General features: G+C 38.9%; 1 pseudogene; it reads right to left on the bottom strand.

Moving 5' to 3' along the window:
- Nucleotides 1–20,158, bottom strand: part of LOC143869965 (uncharacterized) — a 51,529-nt pseudogene extending 31,371 nt beyond the window's left edge.
- Between the last annotated feature and the right edge of the window lie 1,087 nt (nucleotides 20,159–21,245).

Here is a 21,245-nt window from a genome sequence, read left to right as displayed (position 1 = left end):
ATGCCGACTTTGCCGGTTGTAGAATTGATAGAAAAAGCACAAGTGGCACTTGTCAATTTCTAGGAAGGTCTCTAGTGTCCTGGTTTAGCAAAAAACAAAACTCGGTAGCCTTGTCTACAACCGAAGCAGAATACATTGCGGCCGGTGCTTGTTGTGCACAAATCCTATGGATGAAGAACACTCTCATGGACTATAATCTTGCATTTAGTAATGTTCCAATCCATTGTGATAATACAAGCGCCATCAACTTGACAAAAAATCCAATTCAACATTCTAGGACTAAGCACATAGAGGTAAGGCATCATTTCTTAAGAGATTATTCTCAAAAAGGGGATATTGAAATTAAGTACATCCACACCAATGAACAATTGGCGGATATCTTCACAAAACCCCTTAATGAGGATCGATTTTGTGACCTTAGGAGTGGACTCAACATTTGGAGTCTAGATCAAATGAAAGAGTTTGCACATGAAGCATGAATAGAAGACATAATTATCTTTGTATATATATATCTCATATTTTGATTGTGACTACATGGTTTTTGATGATCCAACCCTAACTCTAAAAATCACTCAATTGGTACCCATAGCCCACTTCATTTCAAGGGGGAGTCGGTACCATCACCCTAAATTAAGATACTTAAAACTTTGGCCTTGCGCCATCATCAAAACCCTCGGAAAGTCATCTGTGTGTTCATGCATTGGATCATGGTTAAGTTGCAATTCAAAATATCACATGTAACTATGTTCTCCTCCCATTCAATTCAATTCAAAAAAATAAAAAATAAAAAAAAATCTCGGAACTCCGAGATTTTGTCTCGGAACTCCGAGGAAATGAACAGAGGGCTCTGGAGCGTTTCTCGGAACTCCGAGAAAATTTCTTGGAACTCCGTGATTTCTTCCAGGCTTCTCGGAACTCCGAGAAAATTTCTCGGAACTCTGAGAATCGGACAGTAGAAAAATAAAAAATTGCGTGTGTTCTCGGAACTCCGAGAATATTTCTCGGAGCTCCGAGAATCGGTCCAGGAGCGTTAAAACCCCTGGATCCGGTTCATTTTTACATATTCTTCTCTCCACTTTCCCTCTTCCTTCCCTTTCTCCTAAAATCCTACCTCCATTTTCGTTCTTTTTCTTCCTTTTTCTCCTTCCACAACCCCTTTTCCTCCTTCAAACCATTTCTTATAACTCTCTTCTTCCTACCAAACCATTTTTTTTCTTTCTTCAAACCCTAGAATTTCTCCCTTTTTCATTTTTTTTCTTCTTCCTTTCTCCCCTTCTTCTATTTTCTTCCATTCTAGGGCTATTTCCTTGTTTTTAAACCATTATCCTTCTCTATTTCTCTCTATTTTTCTCTATTTCTCTCTATTTCTCTTATTTTCCTTCATTTTAGGGCTATCTCTCCACTCACATTTCTTCTCACAATGCCTCCCAAAACCAAAAATCTCAACATTGGAGGCTCCTCCCAAGCTGCAGACCCTGAATACTTTCCTGAAGAAGTTCCCGAGGAAGAAGGGCCTTCTCGGAAGAAGGCAAAGGCAAAGGCTGTAGCGGCTGAGGTTGTGCCTAACTCATTTTTTACTGGGGATAAAGCCAAGAAACTCTGGGCCGACATCGGCACTAGGGGCATCCTCACCGGCAGGTACATTGATCCCCCTGTCCTTCAAATTTTTGACTTACAGGCCAAATTTGATGCCCTTCACTGGACATCCATCCTACACCTCAATGAACCAGTATACCCTCGATTGGTGCGTCTCTTCTACGCCAATCTCACAATTTCTCCTTCCTTCTTCAAAATTGAATCCAAAATCAAGAAAACAGTGATCAAACTCAACTATCACACCTTTGCCACTCTTCTTGGGATCAGCTCTGATGGCCTCACCCACTATTTATGGCCTGAAGATGGGACACATTCACTTGATGATATCGATCATGACACCGTCTATGGTAGGATTACGCGGCACTACCACTCAAATATGCCCGTCCAATCCGCCGACCTCATTCCGGTAGCGTGTATGCTTCACAACTTTATGTACCACATCTTCATCCCTCGTGGTGGGATGCGTGAAGCCCTCAGACCCTTAGAGGCCTATCTTATCTACAACATTCTCGAGGGCCGCCAGCTTTGTCTGCCGTACATCATGTTTCGCTACATGTTTCAGACCCCTGGCCGCTACCGCTCTTCGTTGCCCTATGGGATGGTCCTCACCCGTGTCTTCCGTCACTTTGGCATCACCTTGGATGGTAAACTGACCATGACTCCGACTGCCCCGTTTGATGAGCAGACCTTTAACCGCATGGCTTTGAATCAAGTAGCGGTTGACGTTGTTCCTGCCGCTGGAGGCGGCTACGAAGCCGATGCTCAGGCTGCACCGGCCCCGCAGCCATCACAGGATACATCTTCATACTGCACTCGCCAGGATTTGGCTCAGATGCAGGAGGCTATTGAACGATCCATGGCCTCACAATTTGCGCAGCTATCTACCCATGTCGACTCTGAGATCTCTGCTCGCTTCCAGACCATGACTACCCACGTTGATGAGCAGTGGGCCGCTTATTATCGTTACCTCTCCGGTGACCAGTGGGGCCAGGCGCCGGGCAGCTCTTCTCATCAGCCACCGCCTCCTCCGCCTCAGTAGATGGCTCGAGTTCTCTGATGCTCAGATTTCTATTTCTATTCGGTGTATCTATCTGTTTCTGTTTTGTATCGATAGTCTTTGGACTATACGCTGGTTGTATGGATCTTTTTTTTGGGATGTATTAGGTTTATCTACATCTGTCGCCATTATGCTGTGTCATGAATGCTATGTACGCTGACTGATTGTATGCACTTTTCTGTATGCCATTTCACATCCTCTATATATATCTCTATGTTTCATTCTTTTTGCTTGCATACCTTGTATTATGCCTACTCTCTCTATCGCATTTCACGTTACTTGTTCATTTGCTCTCACCTACCCTCACTCCTTTTGTTCCACCTTTTTGGTGATGACAAAAGGGGGAGAATATTTGAGCTCCCAATGCATATATTAAGGGGGAGCAAAGCTCTATGCTTAAAATTTTGCAATCAAATTTTCATCCTTAAAGTAATGCCTTAAATGTTCAATTAAATCAAACTCTTAGGGGGAGCCCAAAGTGTTTTATTCATCCCTAAAGGGGGAGCTCCTACCCTAAAACAAATTATGTTTGTCATCATCAAAAAGGGGGAGATTGTTAGCCCAAGGGTTCAACAAGTACTCCTATTGAATTGTTTTGATGATTAACAAACTAAATTTGTTTTAAAGGTTTTATACACTAATGATTTCCATTGGCAAAGTTATAATGTTCACAGTGTACCATCCTCAAGAGTACATGACAAGGTTGAACTCAAGGTTGAACTCGAGGTTGAACTCAAGCACAAGAATGGCAAATCAACTCAAGCATCAATGGAGTTGAGTGAAGACATGTCAAAGCTTCTACAAGGTGCCAACAAGATTGAAGACCAAGTAAATTTAGAATGTAAATGGTCCTCAATGTTTTGTCTAGGTCTATGGCACAAAGGAGAGTTAAAATCAACCTAGATAGAATTTAATGGGTTTGTGAATGTTCATAGTGGTGTCTCAACATTGTTGGACCCTCATGACACTCCATTTATCTTGAAAAATCAAAGTTCCAAAAGCCCAAACAAAATCAGCAAAAATATAAGGAAAATCTGCTGGCCGTAGGCTTCTCGGAGCTCCGAGAATTGTTCCAGGTTCAAAAAAATAGCCGCTCGGAGCTCCGAGCCCGGAGTCCGAGACGACCGTTGGGGTGCGAAAATTTTGTGTTTTTTGTCCCCTCTATTTATATGAACCTAGGGACTCTTGGGTTTTTTACCTAAGGACATTACAAAGATTTCAAGAGCACAAAAAGCCATTTGTTCTCCTTCTCTTGAAGATCTTCACTCTCCATCTCTCTCTTGTGCCATTTACCTTAGATTATTCTTGAGAGACCTTAGGACCTTCATTTGTTCAATCTTGTTCTTGTGAGAGTGAGTGAGCTTTACCTTAAATTAGCCTATCTAGAGGCAAGCAAGCTTTTTCATTTCATCTTCTTTGTATTTGGCACAAGGGCGCCGTAGAAGACCCTTGGAGCGTGGAGCTCGATTTGTACAAGACGGAAGGAACGCCGTATTTAAGTTCCTTGGAGAAGATAGTGGAATCCTCAAGGAAAGTAACTTGAGAAGAGTGGAGTAGGTCTTGAGCTAAGACCGAACCACTATAAAAATCTTTGTGTCAAAGCTTCTTTGCCTCTTCTCCTCTTCTTGTGTGGTAAGTTTTCACTATTGCTTTGAATACTATTTTGGATTTCCTATTCAATCTAAAACTAGTGCAATCTAAGTTTTCAAAAATCTTAAAATTAGAAAAGAAACCCAATTCACCCCCTCTTGGGTTGCTAAGTGGAATTTCAACCTCCCATTTCCAGCCTAACCCCATCTCTCTGCCAAAACTCCATTAAATCCGGCCACTCCTTCCACCACCTCCCTCTAATCTCCACCTCATCTTCTTCGTTCAACCCACATCAAACCCATTTCGGTCGAATCTCAAGTCCACCACCACATCCACCACCATCAACCTCCATTAAAATCTCCATCTTGCTCTGATTCGTTTTTTTTCCTTCTCCAAACCCACCTAGAAACCCAATCTCCGGCAATCACAAACTGTTCCGGCAAGGTCTGTCATCTTCTCCGACCGGTCATCGTCTTTTCCGTCCACTCGCCACCAACGATCTTCTTCTCCTACCCTCTACTTCACAGCCGCATCTCTCATTTATCCTCATCATCTTCAAACCATCGGGTTTGGAAAGAAGCTCAAGGTAATGGCCGAAGGAAATCGAAAAATGTCTGGAATTAGCTACTTCATCAGGTAATTTAAACATGTTTATTTTTGCATATCTCTAGAATTCCATTTTGATCTTATGATAGAAAATCTTCAGTTTAAGACTTGTTTGATTTTTCCTCTGTGTGAATTCACACCTTTAATATGAGCTGGTGTTTAAGCTTAGCGATTTTGTGCAAAATAGGGCAGTGATATGGTGTGAGTGTATCTGTATAGGTGTGTGTATGTAGATGAGCGAGCATATGTGCGCATATGAATATATGTATCTGTTTGTGCTCAGCAGTTGAGTTTTTTTGGTTTCGTTTGAAGCACTTAGTTGCTGATTTTGCGGATATATGCACTCACAGTTATGGGTTTTGCCTGATTGAAAGCACCTAGCTGCTATCTTAGTGATGTATACACTGGTTTGGTTCCTTACGAATTCAGTCCTTCACTGTTTTAGTTTCACTGGTTTATGCGATTCATACATTGGTTTGGTCCCTCAATGATTCAGCTCTTAATTGGTTCAGTTTCTCGCTGATTTGTATGGTTTGCACTTTTTTGGTTTGTATCTGTTGGTTCAAGCATCATTAGAATCTTGGCAATCTGATGGTCAATGGACATGTTATTACCTGCTTGTTTTGTTTGTAATCGTCAAGCGTTATATCCTTGGGATTACGCCTTTGTTGTTACCATCATGTTAATCAGGTACTTTAGCATGGTTCATATCAGATTTTGTATCTTTGCATCTTAAGTGTCACTTTAGTAACCTGTTGGTTTGTATATCTCCTATTCTTCTCTTATGGCCTTCCATACCCAACTTCTGTAGATATATTTGTTTTTCTGCCCTTTGGAATGTTCTAAAATAAGTACAGATAAGCTGGGTTTAAATATAGCATTCATTTGGCATATGAAAAGAATATCAGATTGAGCATGATGGGCTGTATATAATGATTACCTCGATTTTTCTTCTTTATGGATGAATGAGAAAGGGTGATAGGTAGAACGTGCTTGAGTGTACAACTTATGTCTCAGCGGAAAGGTCAATCCTTTAGGAGACTATCTTGGTCTCATTAGAGAAGTCCGCTCCTAGGAGACAGGCTTTGTCTCTAGAAATTCCCCCTCTTGAGAGGCTTGTATAGCCTCATTTGCGGGGCGCCCTTATAGGTAAAAGACTAACACAGTCTTTTTAGTCGCCCTGTCCTTGCCTATCATCGCCAGGGCGATGAAGGCGCTAGCCCAAGCCCATCCTTAGGAGACTCGCTCAATCCAAGTAGTGCTCCCCTCTTTTGTTTAGTAAGCCTACCCAACCTTTTGGATTTCTTTTAACCATTTTTTTTTTAAAAAGAACCCTTTTCTGGGCAATGATAAGGTTACTTGGAGCCCGTCTTTGTGTTTTGTGGCTCACCGTTTTTTGCACTTGAATCTGCACAAGTTGATGCCCCCTGTTATGCACCAAAATTTATAAAAATCAGAAATATCATTGCATGCATTTGTATAATTTGTTGAAAATTTAAGATTTTTCTTTTATGTTAAGTTTTGAGTTAGGTTCTGAAGATGAATGGACTGTTCAGGTGAGACTATCTTGAAAGCTTATCATACTTATTTTTTATTTAAATAAATTGTTTAATTGAAGAAGGAAATCAGATGACTACTCTATTCGATGTTATCGACATGAGTACTGTTTGATTTCAAGGCGGTTTGTAGAAATATTATATGTGTATGAAATCAGATGATTACTTTGTCATCATCTGATTTCGTTGGAGTCCCCGTATTGGGGTTTGTGGTTGGCTTTGAAGTGTTTAATATCATTTTTTTATTTCATTAGGCTACCCAGCGGCTGGTCTGGGCTAATTAATTTTATTTTAAATAAATTGTTTAATTGAAGAAGGAAATCAGATGATTTGCACTATTCGATGTCCTTGACACGAATATCGTCTGATTTCAAGGCGGTTTGTAGAAATATTATACGTGTAGGAAATCAGATGATTACTTTGGCATCATCTGATTTCATTGGAGTCCCCGTATTGGGGTTTGTGGTTGGCTTTGAAGTGTTTGATATTATTTTTACTTCATTAGGCTACCTAGCGGCTGGTCTGGGCTAATTAATGTTGTTTATCATGCTATGATTGCTATTATTACAGGTTGTGTACTCTTTAGTTATAAGTCCTTTTTTGCTTAGTACTTGATTTGTTTATATAAGAATTGAATGGAAATTTGAGATTGCCTAGTAGCTCTTTTCTGCTCTCTTGGTGGACTAGCGCAGTCTTCTAGACTTCTTTAGATACTAGAACCTGTACTATGAGGCATATTCTGTCTCATTAGGAAATCCTCCTTTGGAGGCAAGCCTCTTTTTTTTTTTTTTAGCTTAACCTCAGGGAGGTTGCTTTGATTTTGATAAATGGTGTACCCATAGGAGGCATGCCTTGCCTCATTTAGAGAGTCTTTGACTCATTTATCTTTTAGTTGGTGATAGTGGAGTCTTTGACTCATGTTCCTTTTCTTTTAGGGAGTCTCTGACTCATTTATCCTTTAGTTAGTGTTAGTGGAGTCTTCGACTCATGTTCCTTTTCTTTTAGGGAGTCTCTGACTCATTTATCCTTTAGTTGGTGTTAGTGGAGTATTTGACTCATGTTCCTTTTCTTTTAGGGAGTCTCTGACTCATTTATCCTTTAGTTAGTGTTAGTGGAGTCTTTGACTCATGTTCCTTTTCTTTTAGGGAGTCTCTGACTCATTTATCCTTTAGTTGGTGTTAGTGGAGTCTTTGACTCGTGTTTCCTTTTCTTTTAGAGAGTCTTTGACTCATCTATCCTTTAGTTGGTATTAGTGGAGTCTTTGACTCGTGTTTCCTTTTCTTTTAGAGAGTCTTTGACTCATCTATCCTTTAGTTGGTATTAGTGGAGTCTTTGACTCATGTTTCTCTCTCTTTTAGAGAGTCTTTGACTCGTCTATTCTTTAGTTGGTGTTATTGGAGTCTTTGACTCATGTTTCCATTTCTTTTAGAGAGTCTTTGACTCATTTATCCTTTAGTTGGTATTAGTGGAGTCTTTGACTCGTGTTTCCTTTTCTTTTAGAGAGTCTTTGACTCATCTATCCTTTAGTTGGTATTAGTGGAGTCTTTGACTCATGTTTCTCTCTCTTTTAGAGAGTCTTTGACTCGTCTATTCTTTAGTTGGTGTTATTAGAGTCTTTGACTCATGTTTCCATTTCTTTTAGAGAGTCTTTGACTCATTTATCCTTTAGTTGGTGTTATTGGAGTCTTTGACTCGTGTTTCCATTTCTTTTAGAGAGTCCTTGACTCATTTATCCTTTTTAGTTGGTATTGTTAGAGTCTTTGACTCATATTCCTTTTCTTTCAGAGAGTCTTTGACTCACTTGTCCTTTGCAGTGTTATTAGAGAGTCTTTGACTCATTTGCTCTTATAATGGTATTATTAGAGCCTAGTTTCCCCTTTTAGCCCTAGGATTTGGCCATAGGGTGTTGTTTTTGTTTTTTCCCTCCGGTCTTTGACCAAAAGGGTGAAAACATCAGAAACCTTTAATCCAAAAATATCGAAACATTTGAATTGTTTTGAATTGTTCTGAGTGTAGTTAGAGAGTTCGTTTCGAACTACGTTGGCTTGATCCTCTTCCACGAGGTACGTAGTGCAGCTTGGGATTCTTATCCCGGGTCCAGCCAAACTTTGTAAATAAATCATTTAACCATTTTTCTTCAAAACTTTGTTTTCAACAAGATCTTCCTTTAGAGTTAGGATTTTGTCCTAGATAGAGAGTTTTAGAGTTAGGAGTTTGTCTTTGATTTGTTGTGTGTTTGTTTGTGTTTGTTTTAGAGTTAGGGGTTTGTCCTAGAGTTATAGGAGCGCCTCCGTCCGGTCAGTTGGCAATTCACATCGCCGATTGATGACTAGGTCTAAGATGCGTTAGTGATCCCATTATTTTTCTTAGGACGCACAGCCTAGTTATACATAGGTTGTAGGAACCACTTGCATTAGCTTAGGGCTAACTTGCATTTAGTTAGGGCATATAGGGTGTCCTAAAATCTACAATTCACTGGAATTTAAATAATCGTTCAAGAAGCTTTAATAACTAGTCCGGTCTTTTAGATCGAGTCTAAGATAGAGGTCTAGGTGTCTTAGGCATCCTAGCTTAGAATAGGCGCGAAGAACTACGTTGCCTTGATTCTCGTGGAGGCGGGGATACGTAGGCTTCTTTGGATGAATACCAGACCATCCGAGGACTTGGGCTAATCATTTAAAGTCTTAGGATTTGTTGTGTAATTATTGTATTTCTTTTGATATGTTTTCTTACTTTCTTGTACTGATCCTATACCTTTAGCTATAGCTTGCATGTGTTTGCACATCAGAACTTAGACACCCTTTAGGCATGTCACTCATAACCTAGTTATCATTAGGTGACATTTATTTCGGTTCTTTCGTGTGTGCTTATTTTCATCTCCGAGACATGCATGATTAGATAGACGTTTTCTCGGAGATGCGTGTTTCCATTTCATATGATTTTCGCTTGAAACTCTTCGAGGTTAATAATAAATGGCATAAGAGACCAAGTGTTCGCACTCGGGCGAATTGGGGGCGCTCTTCGGACCTTCTCCATTCGTCATCAGGCACGGACCTTTTGTATCTCTGGTTATCCATTGCAAACAGAGCATTTGTTTTGGTTCCATGGCGTGTCCATGGATGGCGACTCTGAGTTATTTTCAGATATATCTTGGTTTCGAGCCCTGGCTCCGGATCAGGATGTATCTCTTTCTTTTTATATCGCCACTCATGCTATGCTGTGAGGGTGGCAACAGTTTCGAGAGTTCCTTGGCAGAGCTCTCCTTCACGTTGTGGAGATCTTAGAGGATTGCAGGAGGGATCTCGCGTCCCTCGGCACCGTCCTCGGATCGGGGTCCACAGTATGACACTCATAACTTAGCTATGCTTAGGTGACACTTCTTTTATTTATGTTGTATGTGCTTATTATCCCCGGGTCATGCATGTTTAGGTAGAAGTTTTTCTCGGAGATATTTGTTCCCATTGCACATGATTTTCGCCCAAAACTCTTCAAAGCTAATAATAAATGGCATAAGAGACCAAGTGCTTGCACTTGCGCTGATGGGGTGCTCTTCAAACCTTCCTCATTCGTAATCAGGCACATACCTATATATTTCTGGTTATCCATTGCACAGAAGATTTGTTTTTATGGGTTCTAGGGCTGACTTCCTTGGATGACGACTCTGAGTTATTTTAGGTACGTCTTGGTTTTGAGCCTTGGCTCCGGATCAAGAGGTATCTCATTTTTATCACCACTCGTGCTATGCTATGATAGTTGCACCATTTTAAGAATTTCTTGGTAGAGCTCTCCTTCATGTGGATGATCCAAAAGACCGACGGGGGACCCATTCTCTCGCCTCCTCCTCAGGATCGGGGTCCACAACTACTTGGATGAATTTTTCTTTAGAAGCTTGAAGATTGGTTCGCATGTGCTGGTAAGCTGAGTGATAAAATGGCTTAGGTACTGAAATTTTTCCAAGAATCCTCTGATTTCTTTTTCTGTTTGTGGAGACGACATTTTTTGAATTGCTTTGACTTTGGCAGGGTCTACCTTGATTCCTCTGTGGCTAACAAGGAAACCTAGCAACTTTTGGGAAGTAACTCCTAAAACGCACTTGTTAGGGTTAAGCCGGAGCTTGTATTTTGCAATTCTTTCGAAGAATTTTCTTAGAGTGCGGATATGATCTGCTCGATCCTTAGCTTTGACAATCATGTCATCAACGTATACCTTTACTTCCTTGTGGATCAAGTCATGTAAGAGGGTAGTTGCAGCCCTTTGATAAGTTGATGTAAGCCCAAGGGTTTCCATGGGTCTAATCATTCACCTTACCTCTTGTTTTAATACTAGCAAACACAAATTGATTAGCATTTATGGACTAATGTGTTGCTTTGAGGTGTTGTGTTATATACAGGATTTTCATGTCATAATCGCCATTACACAACTCTTCTCAACACATGACTTGTGGATCAAGAAACAAATGAACCAAGAGCTTGTACTCACAGTGAAGACATCATCATTTGAAGATGTTTAAGTCAAGAAGCTCAATGTGAAGATCCCACAAGTTCCTAGCAAGTGTCAAGAAGGAGCTTGGAGTTGAACATGCCATGGTGACACCTCATGTACCATTCAACATGCATTGAAGATTGGAGGAGAAGTCACATGAGCCATATCTGGTTGAAGATGTTCACTCAAGCTGAAGAAGTCCAAGGAAGTGCAAAGGAGTGAATACATTCCAAGAAGACTCAATGGTATTCCTTTTTAGAATGTATTTAGAGTCCTCTTGATTTTATGTTTAAATGCACTTTCAAAAGATTTTCAAATGGTTTTCATACTTAACATCTTACATCTTTGGAAACCATACACACCCAAAAATGTGTTTGAAAACCTAGGACTTAAGCCCAAAGACCATGGCCCAAAAGCCCCTGAACTTTAAAGTAAAAATGAAATTTTATACGGGGCCGGTCGACCAGGGTTTCCCGGGCGACCGCGACAAGCTTGCTAGAAATCCAGCATTTGCATAAAAATAGCGAGCCGGTCGACCGGGGGTTAGCCGGGCGACCGCGGATATGTTTCTGTTTCAACAAAAACAAATCTGTCATGGTTTGGGCGGGCGATTGCCAAGGGTCGGTCGACCGTGATAGTGTTTTTGAGATTAAATTAATTCAAACAGATTGCCCTCGCCGGGCGAGCGCCATAGGGCCGGTCGACCACGTCGGTTTGAAATTTGAATTTTTTAAAGAGAGCACGATAAGGGCGGGCGACCGCCGTGCCTCGGTCAACAGCCACGGCCTGAAAAAAGAGCCATTGGGGCTTCGCAGGTTGACTTTTTCAATCCATTTTTTTATGTTTTTACCCCCAAACGGTCATATTTCTTCAAGGGCTATATATACACTATCTAAACGTTTCTAACCAAGCTTTTGAACATTTTGAAAAATCAAAATCCCATCTTTTTTAACTTCAACTTTTCAAATCAAAAGCTAAAATCTCTTTGAGCTTGTATTTCCATATTCTATCAAGAGGCACTCCATAGGGCTTTCATTTGCTTATTTCTTTAGAGTGATTGTGATCTTTACAATTTGGTAATCCGCCTATTAAGAGGCATTGAGTGTTTTTAATTTCTTTTGTTCTTCATTTGTGAGGGTCTTCTCTTCGACCCGTTAAGAATTGTGAAGACATGGTGAGGGTCTCCTCTTCGGTCAGTTAAAAAAAGTGAAGACATGGTGAGGGTCTCCGATTTGGCCCGTTAACAAAGGTGAATCATCTAAGAGGGAGTGTCCCTCGCAAGGCTTCGTGTAGAAAGGGTGTGTGCCCTTTGGAATTGGAGAAGTTGTGGTGTACTGCTTGGTGATTCGCCATTCAAGAATCCCAACTTTAGTGAAGCATCAAAGGAGGAAAACTTGGAAGAGTAGAGTAGGTCTTGTGATAGACCAAACCACTATAAAAATCTCGTATTTCTTGTGGATGTCTCTTCTCCCTCTCTCTCTCTCTCTCTCTCTCTCTTGTACGTGTGGTGATTGGTAATTTCTAACCCTAACTTATATTTATGTTTTTTATTGAACAATGGTTAGTAAATGCACTTGATTGAAATATATAAACCCTAGTTGCATTATAATGTCTATTTGAACAAGGGTTAGTACATGTGCATGATTAGAATGTCTAAACTCTAGCTTTCATTAATATATCTATTTGAACAAGGGCTAGATTAATTAGTGCTTAATTAGTGGATTAACTTTTAATCTTCCCTTAATTAAGCATAAAATTTCTAATTGACCAATTCACCCCTCTCTTGGGTTGTCACACTTGAATTTTATTTGGTATCAGAGCTTAGGCTCTTAAAAAGATTTTTTTAACCTTAAAAATCTGTAAGAGAAAAGATCCGTGACAATTCAAATGGATTTTGAGAGAGGCTAATCTACTCTAATTCCTCCATTCTTTGATGGAACGAATTATGGAGCTTGAAAAGTGAGAATATTAGCTTATCTCAAATCCATGGATTATGACATCTTAGATGTCATGAGGGGTTTTTTTATCAAGGAAATATACTAAAAATAATATAAATTATTTTTCTTGAACTCAAAGGCAATGATTTCAATGTGTTATGGTTTAACTCCAAATATTTTTGACAATATTTCAAATTGTATCAATGCAAAAGATATTTGGAAGATATTAGAAAACACTTTTGAGAAAAATATTTGTCTCTTTTCAAATGATAAATTTCTAGACAAAAAGAGACTTCACAAAAATCTTTTGCAAAAGAAAGTTCTTTCATTCAATTTTCAATTTTGAAATTCAAATTGAAAATTTAAAATTGGAAATAAATGAAAGTTTGAAAAGAAATGAAAAATTAAGTCAGTTGAGCATATTTTTTATACATAAAAATATTGTCTTATTTCAAAGATGCAATGCCTTTGAGAAAGAAATAAAAAGCCTTGAAAACACAAACATTGAATTTATTGAAAAATATAAACATGTTTGTGAAATGAAGAACAAGTAAATGAAGAACTCTCATATAAGAATCAAAGACTACAAGAAGAAAAAGATAAGCATATTTGCTCAATTTCAAAGTCTTGTGATTCGATTTGTACCTCATTTACCAATAATTACCCATGTACTTATTGTGGTAGATTTGGACATCACAAATCTAGGTGTAAGCTTAGATTTGTGAAATCTAACAAGTTTGTTTGGATAAGAAAAGATACACTCTCACAAACAAACTTGGATAGAACCAAAGGGATTTGGGTTCCAAAGAATCTCATCTAAACTAATCAGTGAATGAGTTAGTTTAGGAATTGTGCAAAATTGTTATATCATTCACATTCATACTAGATAATTTAATTCATTGAATACTCTTTGTATCTAGTTTTCATGAGCTTAACTGCTATATCTTTGTATCCATGAATATAGATACTCATATGTGTGATGCTTTTAACTTGCATGTATCTATATTCATATGAGGTTAATGATCACATCTTTTACTTGCTATAGTCTAAAAGTAATTAAATGCTATATTTGTTTTTAAACTATACTTTGTGCTGTATTGAATATTCTTTTAAAATCCATCTAAGTGCAAAATTACATCACATTTGCACTTAGCATCCACAATTAGAAAGCCTTGCTTGTCAACCTTGCTAGACATAGATTAGACACATGTCATAGGAATCTAGCATCATTATTGGGTATCTACCAATTATGATAGTTAACATGTAATACATTGTGGTGAGAACACTTATCTCCCTCGCATTTTGGCTTTCTATAAATTCATTCACCTTGTGCTTATTGCATTATCATTTATAGGTGATTTGTGGATGAAAACATAGTTGCTTGGACCATGAACCCTATGAGTCATGTCATTTGGGTCCAAACTTTGTAAACTATCCATGGAGGCTTAAAATGTCATATCTTACTCATGTTTACCCATAAGTGATATATTATCACTTGCATGAGCCATGGATGTCTCTCAGACATTGTTATTTATAGTCTACTTGTCTTTTGTCTGAGTCATATAGATTTGAGCTAAATTGACACATTTATATAATCTACAGTTACCTCCCTGTGTGGTACTAGCTACATGGTAAAGATGTCAAACCCTAAAGTTAAAAGCTATTCAATTGGTGCTTTTAGTCTTTGTACTTGTTGAGAAGGAGAATGTACCCTCACTTTAATTAAAACACCTAATTTCTTTGGCTTCTTGCCAACATCTTCACCATGGTAAGTCATATGTGCCTTGAATTATTTTATATATATATATATATATATATATATATATAAATATATATATGCACATAATTAGGAGGACCATGGTCTGCTAGGTTGTCATCTCTTTTGGTATCATTTGATTACCCCTAGCAATCATGCATTTGTAGCCCAATGGTGGTTTGTCAATCATTCACCTCAAAATCCCTTGGTGCTTTTGTGTTAGGATAGCCCTTTGAATTCATACCCTGTATGAGTCTCTAATAAAGGGGGAGCAATACATGAAAATATATGTCATTTCCATCTTGTCATATGTAGGTTGATATGGGTCTCACACTACATGTGATGAGTTCACTCATATGGAGCTTTATTGCTTCATATGCGTGGTAGTTGGAATTTATCTTATGTTTACATTTTGAGATCATCTTTCATTTGTGACAAAATCCCTTAGCATGTGCCTCAGTGCCATATCTTCTTAGGCTTTATACTTATCTTGGATGGACTCATATGGTATCATCATTTCCAATGATAAGTATCTTGTTCTAGAGTTTAAAAAATCTCTAGAACTCTCTTTTATAGGACAGTGCTTGAGATGATCATCTCATTGCCTATGAAGTAGTCTCTTATCATGTGCTCTTAAAGTGAATAACATCTTTCATCATGATAGGTTCCAATTGTTATACATTTACAGTCATATCTATAGCCATTGTGGATTGTCATGCCTTGCCCTATAGATTCTATCCAAGGCCAATGACAATTGTTTGAGGGAGAGCTGATTCTTTGGGCTGGCAAAGTATCATTCTTAATATTTTTGAATTTGTCATGTCTAGGGGTAGGGGTGAGCATTATTCGGTTATAACCGAAGAACCGAACCGATTTGGTCGGTTCGGTTCGGTTTTTCTCCATTTCGGTTCGGTTTCGGTTAGTTTTTTGGGAAATTCGGTTATTCGGTTTCGGTTTCGGTTATCTAAAAAAAAAATCGGTTAACCGAAATAACCGAAATAAGGGATGAAACCATTTTTTTTTCAAAAAAAGTTGCTTTATGTGCACTCTGTGGGATGATCAAAACCGTCCATTCGATTGATCACAACTTAATTATGTTGTGCTCAAAAAATTATTTTGATCGGATGATCCTAGCCCTCCGATCCAAGCCTAAATTTTACTTTTTCCCTCTTTTCCTCTCACAATTCGATTATTCGGTTATAACCGAATTTGTAATCGGTTCGGTTTCGGTTCGGTTTCTCATAATTCGGTTTCGGTTTCGGTTCGAATTTTGCGAAACCGAAATAATTTCGGTTTTAACATTTCGGTTTTTTTGGTTCGGTTTTAACCGAATAACCACCCCTATCTAGGGGTGTAAACGAGCCGAGCCGAGCCGAGCTTGGCCAGGCTCGGCTCGGCTCGTTAAGCTCACAAGTGAGGCTCGGCTCGGGCTCGGGCTCGGCTCGGTCAGGCTCGCGTGCGGCTCGCGAACCTTATCGAGCTCGGGTTATATTATGTTCACACCCCTCATCTTCCCTGGACAGCCCTACTAGTGTAATTTGATTACTTTTTTTACACTATGGGGGTGGTCCTAGTAACAAATGGGGTTCCAAAAATGAAGTGACATATTTTGCCCCCCCTTTCACTCCATGGACAACCCTTTTAATGTATATATTAATATATAATATATATATTTAAATATATTAAATTCTTAACAAGCCTTAACGAGCCGAGCCGAGCCGAGCCTGGCCTAACTCGGGCTCGGCTCGTTAAGGATTCGAGCCGAGCTTTTTTCGAGCCGAGCTCGAGAGAGCTTCCGAGCCCGAGCCAAAATTGACACCCTTAGTCATGTCACATTGCTCATCAGCTCGCTTGTCTGCGAAAGAAAAGACCAATTCAGATAATTGGTTCTTCGCAGCTTGTCTAAGGTACTTGTCTCTCTCCATCATGCCAATGTAATAAGATGGTAGATGTACACAATTTTTCTCTGTCCAATCCTATCTCTTTCCACAGTGAAGGATGAGTAGAGACTAAGGAAATTGATGATGCATATCTATTGGTTGGCATGCACATTTCCTGAATTCTTTCAAGGATGACCTTTTGATGAGAGAGAAAGATTTAAAACAAGTACACAGTCCCTCAAACCTGGAAGATTATTAAGGATGCTAACATTATGAACAAGGATGAAAAGATCAAGCTCTGATCGAAGTTCTTCTAAAACTTTCATCAGTAGTCTTGTATCTCAATCATTTCCCTCTTGGAGAGTCATTCCGTAACTCATTTGACAGAGTCGAAAGGCTTTGCGTGAGAGCTCTAACGATATGTAGAGTATTGTAGTGCTCATCTAAATTATTTTTAAAAAGAGTTCCGAAAATGATGATGCGCAGTTCAGTTTTACTTCTTTCGAGAGATTTTCAAATGCCACTTTTATCATCTCAAGAAGTAACAAACCTGCTATTTTCAAGAGAATTTTTAATCATGTCCAAGGCTTCCTTAACAACCTTCCGAGAAAGGTATATGCTTATCATTCATTATGCCTAACTTTTGTAAGCATATTATTTGCAGTTTCATGGGTCATAGAAGTACTTTACAGTAATTCATTTCATCTATGCCCATCCTCAAACATAGATGTGCCTCACACTTGCATTTCACATGTCTATGTTTGTTTGTTCTTATCATGTATGGTTCACTTTAGACATCTCATACACATGAAAAGTTCTTTGGGAGAGTAATCATGGTACTATACCTTGAGCTTTAATTGCTAAATCTCTTCCATTTTTTTACCAAACTATACACATGTGTATTTTTGTACCAGACTATATTCATCTCTATATCTTTTGTCTGATACTTCTCCATTCCCATTCTGAATGCAAAAATCTTTTTGAATGGATTAATTATGAATGGTTAAAGGTGTAGAAAGGCAAATCTGATGCCATATGTGCTTGAATTGCTATATTTAGACTAGTTGCACATAGTCAGCGGGAGCTTTAACTTTAAATCTCTAGGGGCAAGCAACTTGAGAACTTTAAAAGTTGTATTATAGTTCAGAGCATGGATATGCTCTGGAATAGACTTGTCTGCTTATTGCCCAAGAGTTCCAAGTCAAACCCTTCACCTTTTCCATCATAATGCATTGTCATGCCCCTTTCACATAGGTTTCACCTAGGGCCAATAACAAATAAATAGGGGGAGAGCAAAATGGTTTCTTATTCATGTTTATATAGACCATTGTGATGTGCTCACATGCTTTATTGCCCCCATACTTGTGCTAAACTGGAAAATATTCAGATCAAAAATGAAAAAAATGGCTTCTCATGCATTTTAGTCTTGTTTTATTCTTTGATAACCATTCTATGAGCTTCAATGGTATATCATATACTTGGCACATAGCTTAGATAAGCTATTATTGATCTTGAGACACCATTTGCACTTTCACTTGTGAAAATTTTCATTTTTGTTGTTGCCAAAAGGGGGGGAGTTTTTGGGAATTTATTAGGTAGCCCATCGTATATTCACCACTTGCTTTACATTCATTTATTATTCTTGTGCATATAGTGAGGGGGAGCTATGCTCTATTTTACATATCATATCATGCTTATTCATTTATCTGTTTAATATCTACTTCCTCCCTAATCAATTTGTTTGCCATCATAAAAAATGGGGAGAATGTAAGCCCAAGGGTTCCCATGAGTCTAATCATTCACCTAACCTCTTGTTTTGATGCTAGCAAACACAAATTAATTAGCATTTATGGACTAATGTATTGCTTTGCGGTGTTGTATAATATACAAGATTTTCATGTCATAATCGTCATTACACAACTCTTCTCAACACATGACTTGTTGATCAAGAAGCAAACGAACCAAGAGCTTGCACTCACAGTGAAGACATCATCATTTGAAGATATTTAAGTCAAGAAGCTCAATGTGAAGATCCCACAAGTTCCTAGCAAGTGTCAAGAAGGAGCTTGGAGTTGAACATGCCATGGTGACACCTCATATACCATTCAACATGCATTGAAGATTGGAGGAGAGCCATATCATGTTGAAGATGTTCACTCAAGCTGAAGAAGTCCAAGGAAGTGCAAATGAGCGAATACATTCCAAGAAGACTCAATGGTATTCATTTTTAGAATGTATTCAGAGTCCTCTTGATTTTATGTTTAAATGCACTTTCAAAAGGTTTTCATACTTAACATTTTACATCTTTGGAAACCATACACACACCCAAAAATGTGTTTGAAAACCTAGGACTTAAGCCCAAAGACCATGGCCCAAAAGCCCCTGAACTTTAAAGTAAAAATGAAATTTTATACAAGGTCGGTCGACTAGGGTTTTCCGGGCGACCGCGATAAGCTTGCTGGAAATCCAGCACTTGCATAAAAATAGAGGGTCGGTCGACCGGGGGTTAGCCGGGCGACCGCGGATATATATATATATATATATATATATATATATATATATATATATATATATATATATATATATATATATATATATATATGGTTTGGGCGGGCGTCGCCCATTAAGAAAAGTGAAGACATGGTAAGGGTCTCCGATTCGGCCCGTTAACAAAGGTAAATCATGTAAGAGGGAGTGTCCCTCGCAAGGCTTCATGCAGAAAGGGTGTGTGCCCTTTGAAGTTTGAGAAGTTGTTGTGTACGACTTGATAATTCGCCATTCAAGAATCCCAAATTTAGTGAAGCATACAAGGAGGAAAACTTGGAAGAGTGGAGTAGGTCTTGTGATAGACCGAACCACTATAAAAATCTCGTGTTTCTTGTGGATGTCTCCTCTCTCTCTCTCTCTCTCTCTCTCTCTCTCTCTCTTGCACGTGTGGTGATTGGTAATCTCTAACCCTAACTTATATTTATGCTTTTGATTGAACAAGGGTTAGTAAATGCATTTGATTGAAATATATAAACCCTAGTTGCATTATAATGTTTATTTGAACAAGGGTTTGTAAATGTGCATGATTAGAATGTCTAAACCCTAGCTTTCATTAATATATCTATTTGAACAAGGGTTAGATTAATTAGTGCTTAATTAGTGAATTAACTTTTAATCCTCCCTTAACTAAGCCTAAAATTTCTAATTAACCAATTCACCCCCCTCTTGGGTTGTCACACTTGGATTTCAGTTGCACCAGCATTTTTGAGACCGAATGGCATCACTCTGTAGCAGTAGGTTCCCCACTGTGTAGTAAACGCTGCCTTGGTCTTATCTTCTGGAGCCATCTTTATCTGATTGTATCCTGAGAAACCATCCATGAAGGAGAGAAAGGCATGACCTGTCGTGTTATCGACAAGGATATCGATATGAGGCAAAGGAAAGTCATCATTTGGACTGGCCTTGTTTAGATCTCTGAAATCGACGTAGCAACGCACTCTTCCATCCTTCTTAGGTACGGGAACAATGTTTGCCAACCAATCGGGATATGTGACAACCTCTGGAAATCCTGCTTTCAGTTGGTTCGTTACCTCGTCCTTGATTTTGAGGAGCCATTCAAGTCTCATCTTTCTGAACTTCTGCTTCTTTGACTTAGCTTCTGGATAGAAAAGGATATGATGCTGGACAATGTCTTCACTTAATCCTGGCATGTCTTTGGATGACCAGGAAAAGATTTCTTTGAATTCTTTTAACAATTTGATTAATTCTGCACGTTCTTCAGGAGATAAGGTTTTACCAATCTTAATCTCCTGAAGCAGGGATTCAGTGCCTATGTTAATAGTTTCAAACTCATATTCTAATGGTTTTGCTCAACGCTGTTCCGATGGAATTGAAATTAGTTTGGGAAGGATGAAGATACAGTCTAAGAATGAAAAATTCCCTTTTCAGCCGATTGAGTTGCCACATGCCTAGCATCCTCAAGGATGTCCAAGTAGAAAATGTTTTTTTAGTAATATTGATAGTGTTTATAGCCAATTTAGCATCACAATCCCTAGAGAATACTAGACATCAATTCAAAGGTAATAATTGCTTGTGTGGTGACAAGGCACCCATGTTCTCTCCTACGCTCCTATACCTTCCATGACATTCTCTTCAAAAAAAATAAAGAATTTGTCAAGTAGAATCTCTCTCTCTCTCTCTCTCTCTCTCTCTCTATATATATATATATATATATGTAATGACACCCGCTCCCCTTACTCTTAAGAGATTGGCAACCAAACACTACTTATCACTATTCTACTAGTTAAATCCTAGGTTGATCAAACATTACAAATGTTTGTCTCCTTTGGATGGTTCCGGCTTCACCTTCGATTCTCGATTACATGGACATCATGCCCTTGCTCTTGCTTTTCAATCACAGTGGCGCTTGAGGTACTTGGATCACCACTTCTGGGCTTAGGTAATTTTACTCAAACATCAAGGCATTAGTCCAGGATGATTTAATAATCAACTTGGTTTTGCAAATCATCAAAACACATGTAATTTTTGAACCCTTGGGCTAACAGGAGAGCTCTCCCCCTTTTCCCACCCGACTCTTTGGTCCAAGAATGCTTGTTTTAAGAATGAGGAATTGCCCTTCTCCGATCCTACTGTCCAACTGGAGAGTTGATGGCTATCTTCCCTCTATAATATGCTGTAAACCTCATCTGGCGTCTTTTTTCCCGCCCGTTGCAGCACTACCCTCCGATTAGTTGGATACTCTGACCGGTGTCCCTCCCTTCGCGAATCAGAATAAAA

Source organism: Tasmannia lanceolata, unplaced genomic scaffold (assembly GCF_043159265.1).
Source record: "Tasmannia lanceolata isolate RefF3 unplaced genomic scaffold, GAP_Taslan_0.1 ptg000003l, whole genome shotgun sequence".
NCBI lineage: Eukaryota > Viridiplantae > Streptophyta > Magnoliopsida > Canellales > Winteraceae > Tasmannia > Tasmannia lanceolata.
Note: the sequence above shows the minus strand (reverse complement) of the source record. Positions and strands in the feature narration are given on the sequence as shown.